The 14,341-nt window shown below is 42.4% G+C and overlaps 1 long non-coding RNA gene across 1 annotated transcript in view; it reads right to left on the bottom strand.

The window, feature by feature from the left end:
- Positions 1 to 240: 240 nt before the first annotated feature.
- LOC311251356 overlaps positions 241 to 14,341 on the bottom strand; it is a 37,689-nt gene continuing 23,588 nt past the window's right edge. The window contains exon 4 of the long non-coding RNA XR_014621380.1: positions 241 to 308. This is a non-coding gene — a long non-coding RNA (uncharacterized lncRNA). The remainder of the gene's footprint in view (positions 309 to 14,341) is intronic.

Here is a 14,341-nt window from a genome sequence, read left to right as displayed (position 1 = left end):
CTGAGAGCTTTCTTTCTATGAAGTCACATTGTGCCTGTGTTTGTAGCTACTGTATGTGTGTGTTCGCTCTGTGCGTGTGTGTGTGTGTGTGTGTGTGTGTGTTGGAGATATCTTGTTTCCTCAGGGGAGTCCAGGCCCATTTCCACTGTCTGCTGTAGCCAACCAACCCAGCAGTGCATCGATAATCTATTAGGGTAGAAATACACACACACACACACACACACACGCTTGTTTCTCTTACCTGCCACTGCTGAGCACAGTCTGGGTGTGTGCTGACTGTAACTGGGTGGGCCAGATATTGGCTGTACCTGAAAAACATGCACACCACCAATATAAGAAATCATAAACACTTAAATACAACATTTATCAATGACACTGGCAAATATATTGTCGGGAGTTGTGCTATGCTGAAGTGAATAGCCTGCCAAATCTATTGCATTACATCCCCTTGCATTGATTTGCACATTTGCCACTTGGTCAAAAGCATGTAGCTGTTTTGAACTACTTTATATACTATACAGTTAAGTTCTGAGCTGAGGGGTCTGGTAAAATACGACAACGGGCTTCAACTATACATTGCTTAAAAGAGGTCAAGAAACAGAAAGGTTGCAAACCACGGGATTAATCTTTAACAGTGTGTATTTTAGAACTTTATCATATTTTTCAAGTGAAATCTTGAGCTGAAAAGTAACAAGTTTATTTGTCAAATTAATGGAGTCAAATATTGAGCATGAATTTAGAAACACTCAAGTAAGGTACCTCAAAACTGTACTTAAGGTAATGTATTTAGTTGCTGTCTACAACTGCCCATATGAGATTGTTGTACATCTCATTAAAAAAACATGATTCATAAATTTACTGCTACAGCAGCCTCCGTTCCCCTGGGAAGGCTTTCCACAAGATTTTGAGCCCTAGCTGCAGGGATTTGCTCCCATTCGACAAGGCCATTCTTACACCCAGCGTTCCAGTTCATCCAAAGGGTGTTGGACAGGGTCAGGGCTCTGTGCCGGTTAATCAATTTTTACCTGCCAAACTCAGAAAACACCTTTCTTTATGGAGTGTATCATAGAGGACTACAGTGTTTCCCAAGTGCATTTTTCTGCCATACACCCCATAAATACTATGACTGATATCAAAGCAAAATGGCTCTCATGATAATATCACGATAAGAAATTTGAATGCTCAAAATTCAAATGACCAAAATGCAGCAAATTTGCTGTGAAATTTGGTCGTGGAAGCACTTGAAAAGAACAAAGTGCTTTAAACAAGTGACCTTGATTGAACATATAGCACAAGCACAGTTGCAAATTTAAACACGCAGACAGACAAAATATTAACTACAAAGACGAGAAGACAATATAGCAGAAAATGTGCAGAGGCGGTTGAAGAATATACAGGACCTGATGTAATTCTCCATGTACATATGAAAATAGACACACAGATACTAAGGCAAACAGAACCCGATGTACTGACCAATCACACAGAGTGATAATGATTACAGCTACCTGACAAGTTGTACACCCACTGTTATTATATCCTTAGACATCAAAAAAACACACACACACACGCAGGCTTGGTGGAATCTTGACGGACACGCACAAATAACACAAGGCCAGACAAAACACATAAACAAGATACCAGCATGATGTAAGAAGGCGCAATATCAGACATCACCATAATTAAAGCTAAAGCCTGTTTATCGACCAGTTAAGTAGGACAGAAGGAGCTCAGCCCCAAAGATGCAGCTTGTTTACAATAACACAGCCGTACACAGATAGTGTAACAGCATTTTAAACACCATGCTGCTGCCAGCCTATATTTATTGTAACCTTATACAGAACACCACTAGGTTTTTGGGCCTTATACAGGGGGTCAAGTAAAGTCCAGAAGGACTGTAGAAATATTGCTGTCATAGACGGCTACAACATACTCTAAAATGCAAAAATGAAATGCAACAAAAAGCTCAAATATATGATTTTAGCTAGAATAAAAGCTAGTTTGTTTGATCTAAGTTTGCCTTAGTTTAGACAAATTAGCATCAACTGACACCTTTAGAGAAATGTACTGAACAACAGAATACTCACTTCAATATCTGTTTCAATCTACGTTTGAAATCAACAAGTAATGTAATGCACATGACTACATGCTAGACTAGATGCTAGTGTTACTTGACTTTCAACTAGTTAAAAACAAAGGCTGGAGTACCTCCACATGCCTGGAATACAACAAAAGTATTAAAAACATGCGATTGTGGATCAGGATGCGAATTATGAATCTTGGCATAAATGTCTCAGAGAGGAGGTAGCACATCCTGTTGAGGCTGATGTTGTATTGTTTAGTTAATTTTTTTCACCTTATTTGTGAACTAAAATTGGTCATGCTGTCACGAATTCAAACCCCTAAGCCTAAAACCTAAGCAATCATTTCAGGTAAACCCTTAAATATTCCATCATCTACCATTTTCCTCTTTGAATAATCCCTGGATTCCTGCTTTTTGGAATTCCTCCACAGATTATCCCTTTGCTTAAACCACTCCAGGGCCATGAGGAGGGGGAGGTGGAGGACTAGGATGGGGAGGGGGAGAAGAGGGGAGTCTTGTTTTAAGAAGTTAGATGTCTGTGAATCTTGCTGGGCTTGCAATTCCCCCTGCGGACATGTTTTGTGCACGTCGAGGAATGCGCTAGCTCCATCCCTCTGTTGTAACCCCCCTTCTCCCATCCTCTGTCTCCCTCTTTTCCCTTTCCTCCTTTCTTTCTCCTTCTTTAGGGAACAGAGGCATGTAGGTAGACACAGACAGCCGGGCTAACTCACAACAGCTCCCCTGATCTGCCTGACAACAGCCTGAGGGCCCACACATGGGCAGACATACAGACACACATGCACACAGTCACAACAGAGAGGGGAAAAAAAGAGACCAAAGAAGGGCCCCGGGACTGAGCCTTGAGGCACTCCCAACCTGGTGACACAGCAGCTTCCCTCAAGGCCCCCGGCCGGTAAGCCTAACTAACCACCGGTTGGAAACTGCTCCGCTCCTGTTTGCTAACTGCCTTTGTTTGGCAGAAAACAATGACTAGCCCCTGCTCTCTAATTTTCAGGGGAGTTGGCTCATTCCTCTGCGTGGAATGTACAGTGGGAGCAGCTTGCATTTCATGAGGGGTGGAGAGATCCGTGATGAGGGGGGTGGTTATCCCGCCAGAGTGGGACTGCATTGAGGAAAGGGTGAGTGAGTTTAGCTGCTATTTTTAGATGACATGTCATTTTAAACTTGTGGTGTGTTCCTGTACTGTGGTCAAGGAATGAAACACTAGTATACGTGGACATGTACTGTACTCAGATGTCTGTAGGACAAAGTACAACCTGCAAAGTGGCACTCCAATAAAACTTAGTGACCAAACCTGCTGTACTCTGGCAGAGCAGCAGTCTTACCCAATGCACACAGACAAATCTACTTCCAAACAAGAAGTAATGTGAACAAAGGACAAGTTAAACAATAAAAAAATCTGAATGTGCAAGACAAATACTAAAATCCATATCAACAGAGGAACCAGCAAATAGAAATCCCCCATAAACACACCTCAGATTGTGAAGACAAATCATGGAAGCTATTGAGCCTTGTACACAAAGGCATATGCAAACAGCCACGCAAACGTCTCCACACCACTGCCCACTCGATCCCACTGTCACCTTACTTAACCTGCAGTACACCGAAATAGACAGAACGGTGAGGAAGATGTGTACGGAGAAGAAAAGCAATCCAAGATCAGCTTTTCTCAGTGAGCCAGTGCAGAGCCTGAAATGAAAGGGAATGAAAGAGAGTGAGAAGAAAGAGGGGAAGCTGGAGAACATATGGCGTATGGGGACCTAGTTTCCTTCCCCTTCCCTCTTCTCCTCTGTTTCTCCTCATCTCACACACCTGGGACCATTACTCCTCATGGATTCAACACCCAACTAAAATTCTACTTTCTTTAATTAGTTCTCTCTCTCTTCCTCCTCTCTCCCTCCCCCATCCATATGCTCTCATCTCTCTGTCACCTTTTTCTCTCTTTGTCTCTTCTCCAATCTGCTCCATCTCTTTAGTTGTCATTATGTCTTACTGGCTCTTACTGGATTCTTTTTCCTCTTCCCACTTCACTATGTACCGTTTCCTATTTATTATTAGAATTACTGTATTAGACAAATTAGATGTTGTACAAAATGTGAATTTGTAGTTCTATCACTTTCCACTTCTATTGTCTCTGTGTGTCCGTCTGTACAGGTCTGGTTGTCTGGGTGTGCTATTGAGGCTGTGTGGGAATTGGGATTGAGGAAGTGTGACTATTCCCACATTCTACTGCTTAACTAATCAATGAAGAAAAGATGGGAGAGACAATATACTGCTGACAAAGTGAATCGGTACGTGTGCATTAGGGGGAAAGAGAGAGCAAGACATGACAGACCACAAATCTAGCTGCAAGTAGAGTGAAGGTGAAATTCAAATCTCAAATCCCACTAGCAAGGCACAAATACTAAAAATACTCCTTGTGTGGTTTTAACAATTTAAAACAATGGTCTGGACGGAAAGAGAAATTTCAAAACTTGACGCTATGCAATGCTACCAAACATCATCGTCAACATCAGTTGAAGCCATTGTCAAAACCTCCTCTTCCTTGCACTGCGAGGGAACGTCTCCTCTGCAATTTAAAACTGGCTCATTAGTGATGTTTTATTGTTTATTTAACTAATCTAATTTCCCTGTGCATTAGAAATGATAATTAAGTCATCAAAGTGTTGTCTTGTTGGAACTGATATGCATGCAATATCTTTCTCTGATGTGTGTATATAACCCTGTTTGTGCTGTAGCCCTTTTGAAATTGCATTCGATTCTAACTTGAGCCCTGTAGCAGAGTTATTGAAATGCTAACAGGTCCTGGTAGGATTGCCAGGGTGACTCTTGCATAAAACTGCCTCAAACATGACGTGGCCATGTAAAATTGCCAGCACATCTACGGAGTAAAGTGCATGTCTGAAATTGGCTACCAACTTGGCTGTCTGCTTGGCTTTGATGTCTGCAACCCTGACCTCAAAAGGGACAAGTCATTATGTGTGTGTGTGTGTGTGTGTGTGTGTGTCTGAGAGGGACATAGACAGGGCATGAAGGAATTTATTGCTTACTTAAATCAAAGTGACCTCAAACCTGTGAGCCCACATCAAAGTTGTCCACTTGCTATGTACTACATGTGGTAACTTTCTCTTTAAATTAGAAAAAAAAACGTTCCTTTATGAATACCATGTGCAAGCTCCCCAAAGAAAAATAAAGTGTCAAAGAAAATACACACTTCGAGCAGAGATGTAACAACTGAGGTGCACCTGAAAAATATAAACAACCTTAACACTTCTTATAACTGTCAAGAGTAATTACAAGACACTCTAGGAGGAAAGTCATTGTAAAACTTTTCATTTTCATGTAATTCATGTGACAGTAACGCTGTAGATAAATGCCCAAACTGGATGTAGTACAACAGAGTAAACGTCTTTGTTGGGATGTACATAATTTAATTATGGGATATGAATAGGAGTTATAAATACGTAAGAGACAAGAGTAACCTTCCACCTAGTGATTTATGCTTCCTAATAAGATTCCAGCTTACTCAGTTCATGACAGCCATTATTATGAGTTATAGTGGTCTTAATGAGAGCTGTGGCAGTGTCTTTACTCATGGCCCAGGTCTTGAGTGATATAATGCAGACATAGGCACAAAAAAAAAAACTAAACATGACCAGTCAATGACCGGACTTTCCATCACACAAATTACAGATAGCAGTGAGATGTTTTAGATCAGGCACTGAGTCAGTGAGTCACTGAGAAAAGACATAACTCTGCTAAAAGTTTAATAAAGACGCGTGTGTTTTGTTTTTGGACGTTTTCAGGGAAAGTTGCTGCCAAATGTGCGGTTTTGTCACTTGGTATCACATGGCAATATGAATATACAGTGGGTGATGTTGTTCTGCCAATGATGCTTTTTGTTGTGCTAATTAGAGGATGGAATGCAATGAAAATTTAGTGGGCGGGGGCGACCAAATGACGCAAAAGCACTAAATCACACTGAGGAGGAAAATCCCACAACTGTGTTCAATGTGCTGCAGCGTGTGTTGCAAAGAAGTTCTAAATTTGTGTGTGTGAGAGAAGTCTCTTACAGCTTACATTTATTTATTACGGTGTGCATTAGTAAACTTCACCTCCTGCTGCCTGGTTGCTAGGACACCTGCTCTGGGCACGTGCAGAGGCCTGACTGTCTGGACTGATCTTTGACCCCACAGAGCTCTAACCCTCATGACCTCAGCAGTGGTTTGGCACTTCATCTTGCTGACCACTCCCACCACACTTCTGTGCGTGTGTGCATATCACAGAGAGACAGACTGAACAGCACTTAAACAGACTGTCTTTTACCCCTTTCACACGGAACAAAAACCCACTAAGACTCACTAACATCTGGCTTTTTGTCTTTAATGTGGATGTGCACAATTGGCATTTACTCCCACGTCAAATGACCCTGCAGTAGTTGTGAGTGTTTATCGGCTCCAGCTCTGATCGGCTGTGATTGAAAGAACAACACCCAGGTGGACAGGCTAATTTTTGCCCCTTGTTAGGCACAATGCTATGATGCATGTTGGAGTTAAGGACGCTGGCTTGTTAATACTTTTTCCAATCCATCTCTGTTTAAGCAGCACTCAAACATCGTTCAGTCAGTGCCAAGTTTGATAGTCGCTGAAGTAAAAGATATTTAAAAAAATTGCCAACATAACATTTTCAGTGGCTTTCATGTCAGTGTCCGATCGTTGCCAGCTGCCTGATCGGTGATGCAAATGTGGGACTGCTGAGCACGATATGTTTTCTACTTCACTGAAAACCATGAAAAAAAGAAAAGAAAAACTAAATACACAGCCTGTGCAGGTCGGATCTTGAGTTATGAGTTTCTTCACGAGCATTACAGAGATTGCACAGTGTTAAACTATGAACTAAAATCTGCATCAGGAGCCTTGGCTGCAGTTTGGAAACAAAACCAAGTAGGCTATGGAACATAAAACAAGCTCCAAGCAAAAGGGCCACCAAGATAGGGCAGAGACCTGGGCAGTTGCCTAGATTGCCACACACACACGCGCACACACACATCTAAAAATGTACATAAATGCAGAAGCACAGAAAAGGTAGAATTCTGGGTCAGAGTGTTGCAGGAAACCAACATTATTCCATTGCGCAAATATAGCCCTGCAAACAGACTTGGAGATAGCTTTGTGTGTGTGTGCGTGCGTGTGTGTGTGTGCGTGCACGTGCGTGCATGTGTGTCTATGTGTGGTGTCATTCTGTCTTGCTAGCAGCAGACACAGCCTCGCTGGGGAGGCGTCACGCCTTTATTTATTCATCAACCTTCTGGGAACTGGCAATGAGAGACAAGGTCAATACATTATTGCTCACACACATACAAGCACACACATGCACACACACGTAACCCTTCACTCCACCTATAGAAAGACCACATATACAGTAAATACTTTTCTAGGACACCTCTGCCAACACATATACTGTAATGACTCGTGTTAAATGGTATCACAGTACATACACACACACACACACACACACACACACACACACACACACACACACACACACACACACACACAGTGTTCAGAAACTTGTTGGCTGACTGTGCCATGAATCTGAGCCCAGAAAACACACAGACCCTATTAAACGCTGCCGGATCTGCAACACACACCCTATTAAATGCTCCAGATCAGCTGAGTCAGCACGCCAAAAGAGAAAAGACTGGAGGTTGAGACAAAACAACGAACCCTGTAACCAGGAGACACACAGCACACAAACACAGAACTTTACTCATGATCATGTACAGTATGCTGGAATACTGCAGGCCAACAAGTACAGAAACGTATATGAACAAAGAAAGCCTACAAACACAAAGGAACAGACACACACATAAAATGTAAAAAAGACACACAGACACCAGTTTGGGGAACACAAGCATGTGAATGTGCTACTTCGCATCTGGCTCCTCTTAGACCAAGACACAAAAGAAGTAGTATGTGTGTAGTGAATGTGGCCTTGTGTGTGTGTGTGTTTGTCATTTGGTCAGTTGCTTTGATAGCTGGTGAATGAGGAGGAGGGCTCACCGTGAGTCCAGACGAGAGAGAGGGGGTGGGGGGGCACTGTCAGATACACAAACACAAACCACATGCAGCTGTTCAGTGTCTCCCTGAGAGGCACGTGACACACACACACACACACACACACAACAAGAAACTGTAGCAACAGAGGCAAACATCTATCTTTGTTACTTGGGTAGTGGACAAGGGTGTGACTTTTTCACCACCACGTGCATCTCAGTGGAAATCCTCAAGTTGTGTGTGTGTGTGTGGGGGTGTGTGTGTGTGAGAGTGTGTTTGGCTCGTAGTGACTTGTGAGTCATCTAGCGGGTTGCGGGTCTGACTCTGGGGTAAAAATAGCCCTGTGTGTCAAACATGGTTACAGGGTGATGATGAAACAACTGGCTGTACCAGCTGTTCACACACACATTGTTTTAGATGCATACAGCTCCAGAGAGTCATTGTCCCAACTTATTGCACAAACACTGTTAATTGGCTGTGCCCTCTCTTGTCTCCGCTGTTTGTGTGTGTGTGTGTGTGTGTGTGTGTGTGTGTGTGTGTGTGTGTGTGTGCAAGGGCGTCAGTATGTCTAATCTTACTTACCCCCACTTTATCTGCAGGACCCTCCCATGCTAGTCTCACCAGATCACAGAGCGGGAGAGAGAGAGGAGGGGTGGGATGGGAGGAGGAAGACGCAGAGATGAAGGGAGGGTGGGTGACCTGAGCGTTTGATGTTAAAGTTTGGAGCCGACCAAAGGAAAACTTCAAACACTGCATAGAATTAAAAAGATTACCTCCCCTGTACACACACTTCTTTCTCCAGTAGAGCACGTGCACACACGTAGACATGCACACAGAACTATCAGTCCTTAACAGGTCAGCATGCCCTTCAGCGAAATACAGAAAAAGAAGAAAAGATGGAGAAATAGAATGAGAGTCGTTATCTGCCCTGTAGTCAATATCTCTTTTGTCTTTAAAGTAACTTAAAAACTGATCCCAAACCAGCCCTGCCTCAGTCAGCTTTGTAGAGAAAGAATGACCTGAGGGGACAAAGTAATCTGCAGTCAGTGACAGCAAAGAGAGAGACATTCTCAGAATCATGTAATGTGATGCGCTACATTAGCCTTAAAGAATCCAGTCGAAGACTTTAATACAGAACCATTTAATTCAATTCATTTCAACTTTCATGTAATTTCACACAAGTACACCGTGAAGCTGTAGTTCTATGCGTTGATGAGTTAAGTATTGATCCTCAGCCGTATTGTGAACTGTATCTTGCACCAATAAACTGGCCAATGTCCAAGTTAGACTGAGTTATGTACAGTATGTATGGCTGGTGTCTAGTGTGCTATACTATACAACCTCTACATTGAATTACATTTTGGAATATTTAACAATAAAGACCCATGCACTAGTTTATATATTTTTATTTTGACACTGCTGAACACTGAACTAAGATCACACATGCATATATGTTTAATCAAGTACAACAACCTCAACATCTAATAAGTTCAAGTATCTTCAAAGTCTAAATTCATAAACTACTCGAGATAACAAACACAAGGATGATCAGACTGTTTTTTCTCAACAGCACAAGAAACAAAGCAGTCAATGATTATACAGATTTTATACATAATAGTAACTTATTTGGAGGAGAGAACATAGGCAGATGATAAAATAGTTTCCAAACTGTAGTAAACATCCATCACTATTTACCAATCAACTTCCCAGATAAATTTTGACACACCATATTTGGCATAGCTGTGAGTACATACAGTTTTCTTGTGAATTTCGGCTTTCACTGGCATCTTGGTTTGCTATGATTGTGATGCTCCCATTTGTGTTTTGGTGAATGTGACCATGTGTTTATACGTGTTACTGAACATGAGGTCACTAAGTCAGACAGACTTAGCTAAATGGTTACCAGTTTCCAGCATCTTAAAAAGAATTCCTACATTTTTCATCCACTTCCACTTTCATCTCCACCTATAAGTGTGTCTCTTTTACTTTTACATACTCCAATTGGAGTAGAACCACCAGAATAACAGTAAGCATTGGGGTATGATAGAAATTAAGCAATGGCATCTCGTCTAAACATGTCTGAAGGCTAAACTACTTATTGTTGTTCAAAACGGCCAGACTTGGAGGGATGAAAAGCCTGCAGTCACTGAAAGGGGTGAAATGTGATAAATGTTCTAATTGGGATAAAGGCGGGCCTATTTGGGCATTTTCTTCTGAAAAGCTTTCATGGTGTAGCACTTGGTTCTACATCAAAAAGTGAAGATAGTTTTGTTAAAATGCAAAAAGCAGAATCCTGCTTACGTTCCTCTCTCATCACCTGACTAATCGTTGCATGAAGTACTGTAGGTATAGTATGTTTGTTGAACTGTTAGTTTAAGAAAACCCTTTGTATTGTCAGACGCAGCCTTACCCCATTTTTAAGGCCAGAAACATCTCAGAGAGGGGGTTTTCAGCCACTGTTTAACCATCCAATAAGCATATTGTTTGAAGCATACTTCACAAAGTAGAGAAGGAAAGTAAAAAAGAAATTCTTCAGATTCTTGAAAAGAAAGGGAATAAGGTAATTTGATGCTTGTGAGTATGTGCATATTGTTCTTTCATGCGAGGTGTGACGTTTGTGGTTCGGAGTCATTACGAGACCAGCAGAGTGACAGACAGTGTGGTAATTAGAAAGTTATGAGAGAGAAGAAAACAGAGAAATAGAGAATGATGAGAATAAAAAAGTAAACAAATGGAAGAAAAAACAAGTTAAGTGTTGATGAATGAGGAGATGAGGAAGTCAAAGAGTGCTAATAAGAGAAAGCAAATAAATGAAAGTTGCAAATGAGTGTGTGAATGTGAAGGGAGAGTGACAAGAGAGGCTGAGGGAGAAAGAACCACTCATCTCTCCATAAAGTATCAAACCTGACCAGAGTTGTCAGCAGCAGCACCGTGGGTGGTTGTGCAGGATAGCACACACACACACACACACACACACACACACACACACACACACACACACACACACACACACACACACACACACACACACACACACACACACACACACACACACACAGACTCACACACCCTCAGTGAGTGATGCATGCTAGCCGGTCGGAGCCTGGTGTATAGCACTAGCCTTTATTGGTTAGGCAGCTGGTTTGATGTGGGGCCCACACACAGCGACAGGATGACAGACACACTGTAACACACACACACCACAAAGAGAGGAAGGTGGTGTATGTGTGGGTGTGGGAAGGGGATGTGTTGAGCTGGGCTATATGCGTGTTTATATGGGAAAACTGCAATAGTACATCTGTGCGTGGGAGCTTGAAGAGAGGCTGAATGCGTGTGTGTGCCACAGCTGGATGGCTGATACCTGTAAACCTGTGTGTTTAGGTGTTTGTGTATTGAAAGGTTACAATTTGCTTCAGAGCATGTATATGTGCGCAGATGTAAATAGTGTGTGTGTGTGTGTGCATGATGTGTCAGAACATCTGGACGCTGACAAGAGATTAGGGGAAATGTAGATATAGTGAGATTGTAAAATAAACAATACCAAGAGATGACAGACAAACATAACATGAATGTGAAGGGTGGAACGAAATGTAAAGAAAGAAAATGAAATAAAGTATACATGTAAAACAGATGGGAAAAGAAACGAAAAAAAGAGGAAAAAGGGACACAATCACCCCTAATGATTGAGAAGAAAAAGAAAGAGTCTAAAGAGTGGAGGGGAAAGATGGAGAGATAAACAGAGAGCGTGGAGTGTCTGGCCTTGTCCCAGCTTTGTCTTTGGTCTCAGGGGAGGGAGGCTGGCAGAGGCAGGCAGGCTGGCTGCTCTGGCCCAGAGCCAGGCCACACACTGTGCCACGCTGCCCAGGAAAAGCCCCGGCCTGAGACGGACAGGGGGTTTAGGGGGAACCAAAGTCCACGCCCCCCCAAGACACTTCAACGGGCCCCAGGGGGCCCATTGTGCCCCAAGCTCAACCACTTGACACATCTGGTCCCCTCAGCCTGGTGAGGACTCGTTCACCTTGGCACTGTGCTGTGGGGCTACAAACCTGTCTGCTGTCTATCCTGAGCTGGAGTGGCCTGGAGTATGTTATACAGACACAGGGGATAAATACTGGGACAAAAATAAACATTGCTTTTGGCTCTGAAGCAGAATATCGCAATTGAAAGCTATAAATTATGGGTGATAACTAACTACTAAGTTTGGCAATGTTCAGAAAAGTCCAAATTAAATTCAATGTCTCATGTCCCACCTTTTCCTGTTTTATTGCTACTTTTCTTGGCATGTTATCACCATCACCCACTGTTGGTGGAATAGCGTAAAACATGTATTGCATCACCCATGCACTCTTGTGCTGGTGATGCAATGCATTTACACAAAACAGAAACCCACTCATCAAAACATTGCTTCATGGTTTATCTGACCAGCAGTCCAAAAACAAAGAACAGAGGGGAATGCTGGCTGATCGGGTAATGGGACTGGGCTCAGCAGCCTCCCACTAAACACGGCCGGACCTGAACTGAACACAGTCTTGAGATGAAAAGTTTTACAGGGAATACAGCACCGAGGTAATTTATCCCAGCCAGAACCTGTTGTGTCTTTGTCATCCCTACAGTCAGTCCTGGAAATGGGAGCAGAATGAGAGGCCTGAGAGGGGTTCAGCCTCAGAGTGCCAGGAGCCAAACCCAAACCAAGAAATAAATAAATAAACTGTTCGATGATATGTGAACTAAGTGGAGTAAAGGACATGGCAACCTTATGATTGACATGTAACTACCGTTTTGTGTCCTCAGGTTCTCCAGTTGGATCCAATCAGAATATCTTCCCCGGCTCCACCCTCTCCTCCAAATATAGTCACATCTGGCTCCAAAAAAACAAGATGGCAACAGCCCAATCTTGAGGCTTTAAAAAGATAGTCCACAAACCAATGAGTGATGTTATGGTGGGTTTACATTTGATGCATTAGATCTGATCAACTCAGTTCTGAATGCCTCCTGTGTCTAAGAATCATGCCAATGAGTTCAACAGGTCACATCTAAGCAACTCGAGGCATCAAAACAGGCCAACTTTGAGAAACCAAGTATTCTAAACTTCACATTATACATCAATTAAAATTTGAGAAGACAAAAGTCTCTGAATCAAAGCCAGAAAATATTTCTCCTGGGATCAGTTCAACAGCTGCAGGAAAAGGCCTTGAAAAGATCAGATTTCAGTTGAAAGTATTAAAAGCAACTGCAGCATTCAGCCCAGAGCCACTCATTAATGAATGCTCTTTCACCATCACTTGTTGTGACTGATTAAAACCCAATCAAACCTCCCTTATATCAGCCTCTCTCTCAGAGCTTCACAATGCCTTCTGTTTTCCTTCCTGTCTCTTTTTCTGTCTCTTAACCTCTGTGAGTCCCCGTTTTGCCTCTGTATCTGTCTCTCGTTCCGGTTTCTAATTAAGTCACTTTACTTTTAAGTAACTACCAAAGCTGTGTAACAAACTCTCCGAAACTGACAAACAATAGTTTCATATATTCAAACCATGTTTAAAAGATGTATAATTTGCTTTAAGAACAAGTTATAGTATATAATCCTCAACAGCCATGCTAGCATATATTTGTTTCTCCCTCTACTAATAAATCTCTTCATTCCCTTTTCATTCATCTCTGATCCTTCCTGCAGCTCATCTATCTCTGTTGAGTACATTTACTCTATTATGTACATTTGTGTGTGCATGTGTGTGTTAGAGCGTGAAGCAGCCGAAGGCACAGAGCTGACTAAACTCCATTTTCCAGCTGCTTGGACAAGCCAATCAGCCACGAACTTCAGAGCCTCTGTTTCCGGAGGATGAGAAAGGACAATCGCCACGGCGACATTGCATTGCGATTACATCACTGATAGGAGGGAGAAAATATGCTTTTTCAATGTGTGTTTGTTTGATGTATACATATATTTTGGCACAGGAAGGAGACTGTGTGTGTATGTGTGTGATTGCTCATATCCAGTGTCTAAAAAATGACCTCTGTGTTGAATGTACAATCACTAAAGCTCAAATTACTACCAACCCTTCCTCTCTCTGTCTGTCTCTGTTGAGATATAAGGTTACAACTGGCTCCAGACAGTGAGGCTAATACTCCTCCTCCTCCTCCTCCTCTCTCACCTCCCTCTCACCTGACTGAAGGAAGGGAGGAAGGCAGG

This window comes from Pagrus pagrus (assembly GCF_965226575.1).
Source record: "Pagrus pagrus genome assembly, chromosome: 22".
NCBI classification, from domain to species: domain Eukaryota; kingdom Metazoa; phylum Chordata; class Actinopteri; order Spariformes; family Sparidae; genus Pagrus; species Pagrus pagrus.
The sequence above is the reverse complement of the archived record's forward strand: the minus strand, read 5'-3'. Positions and strand labels throughout refer to the sequence as shown.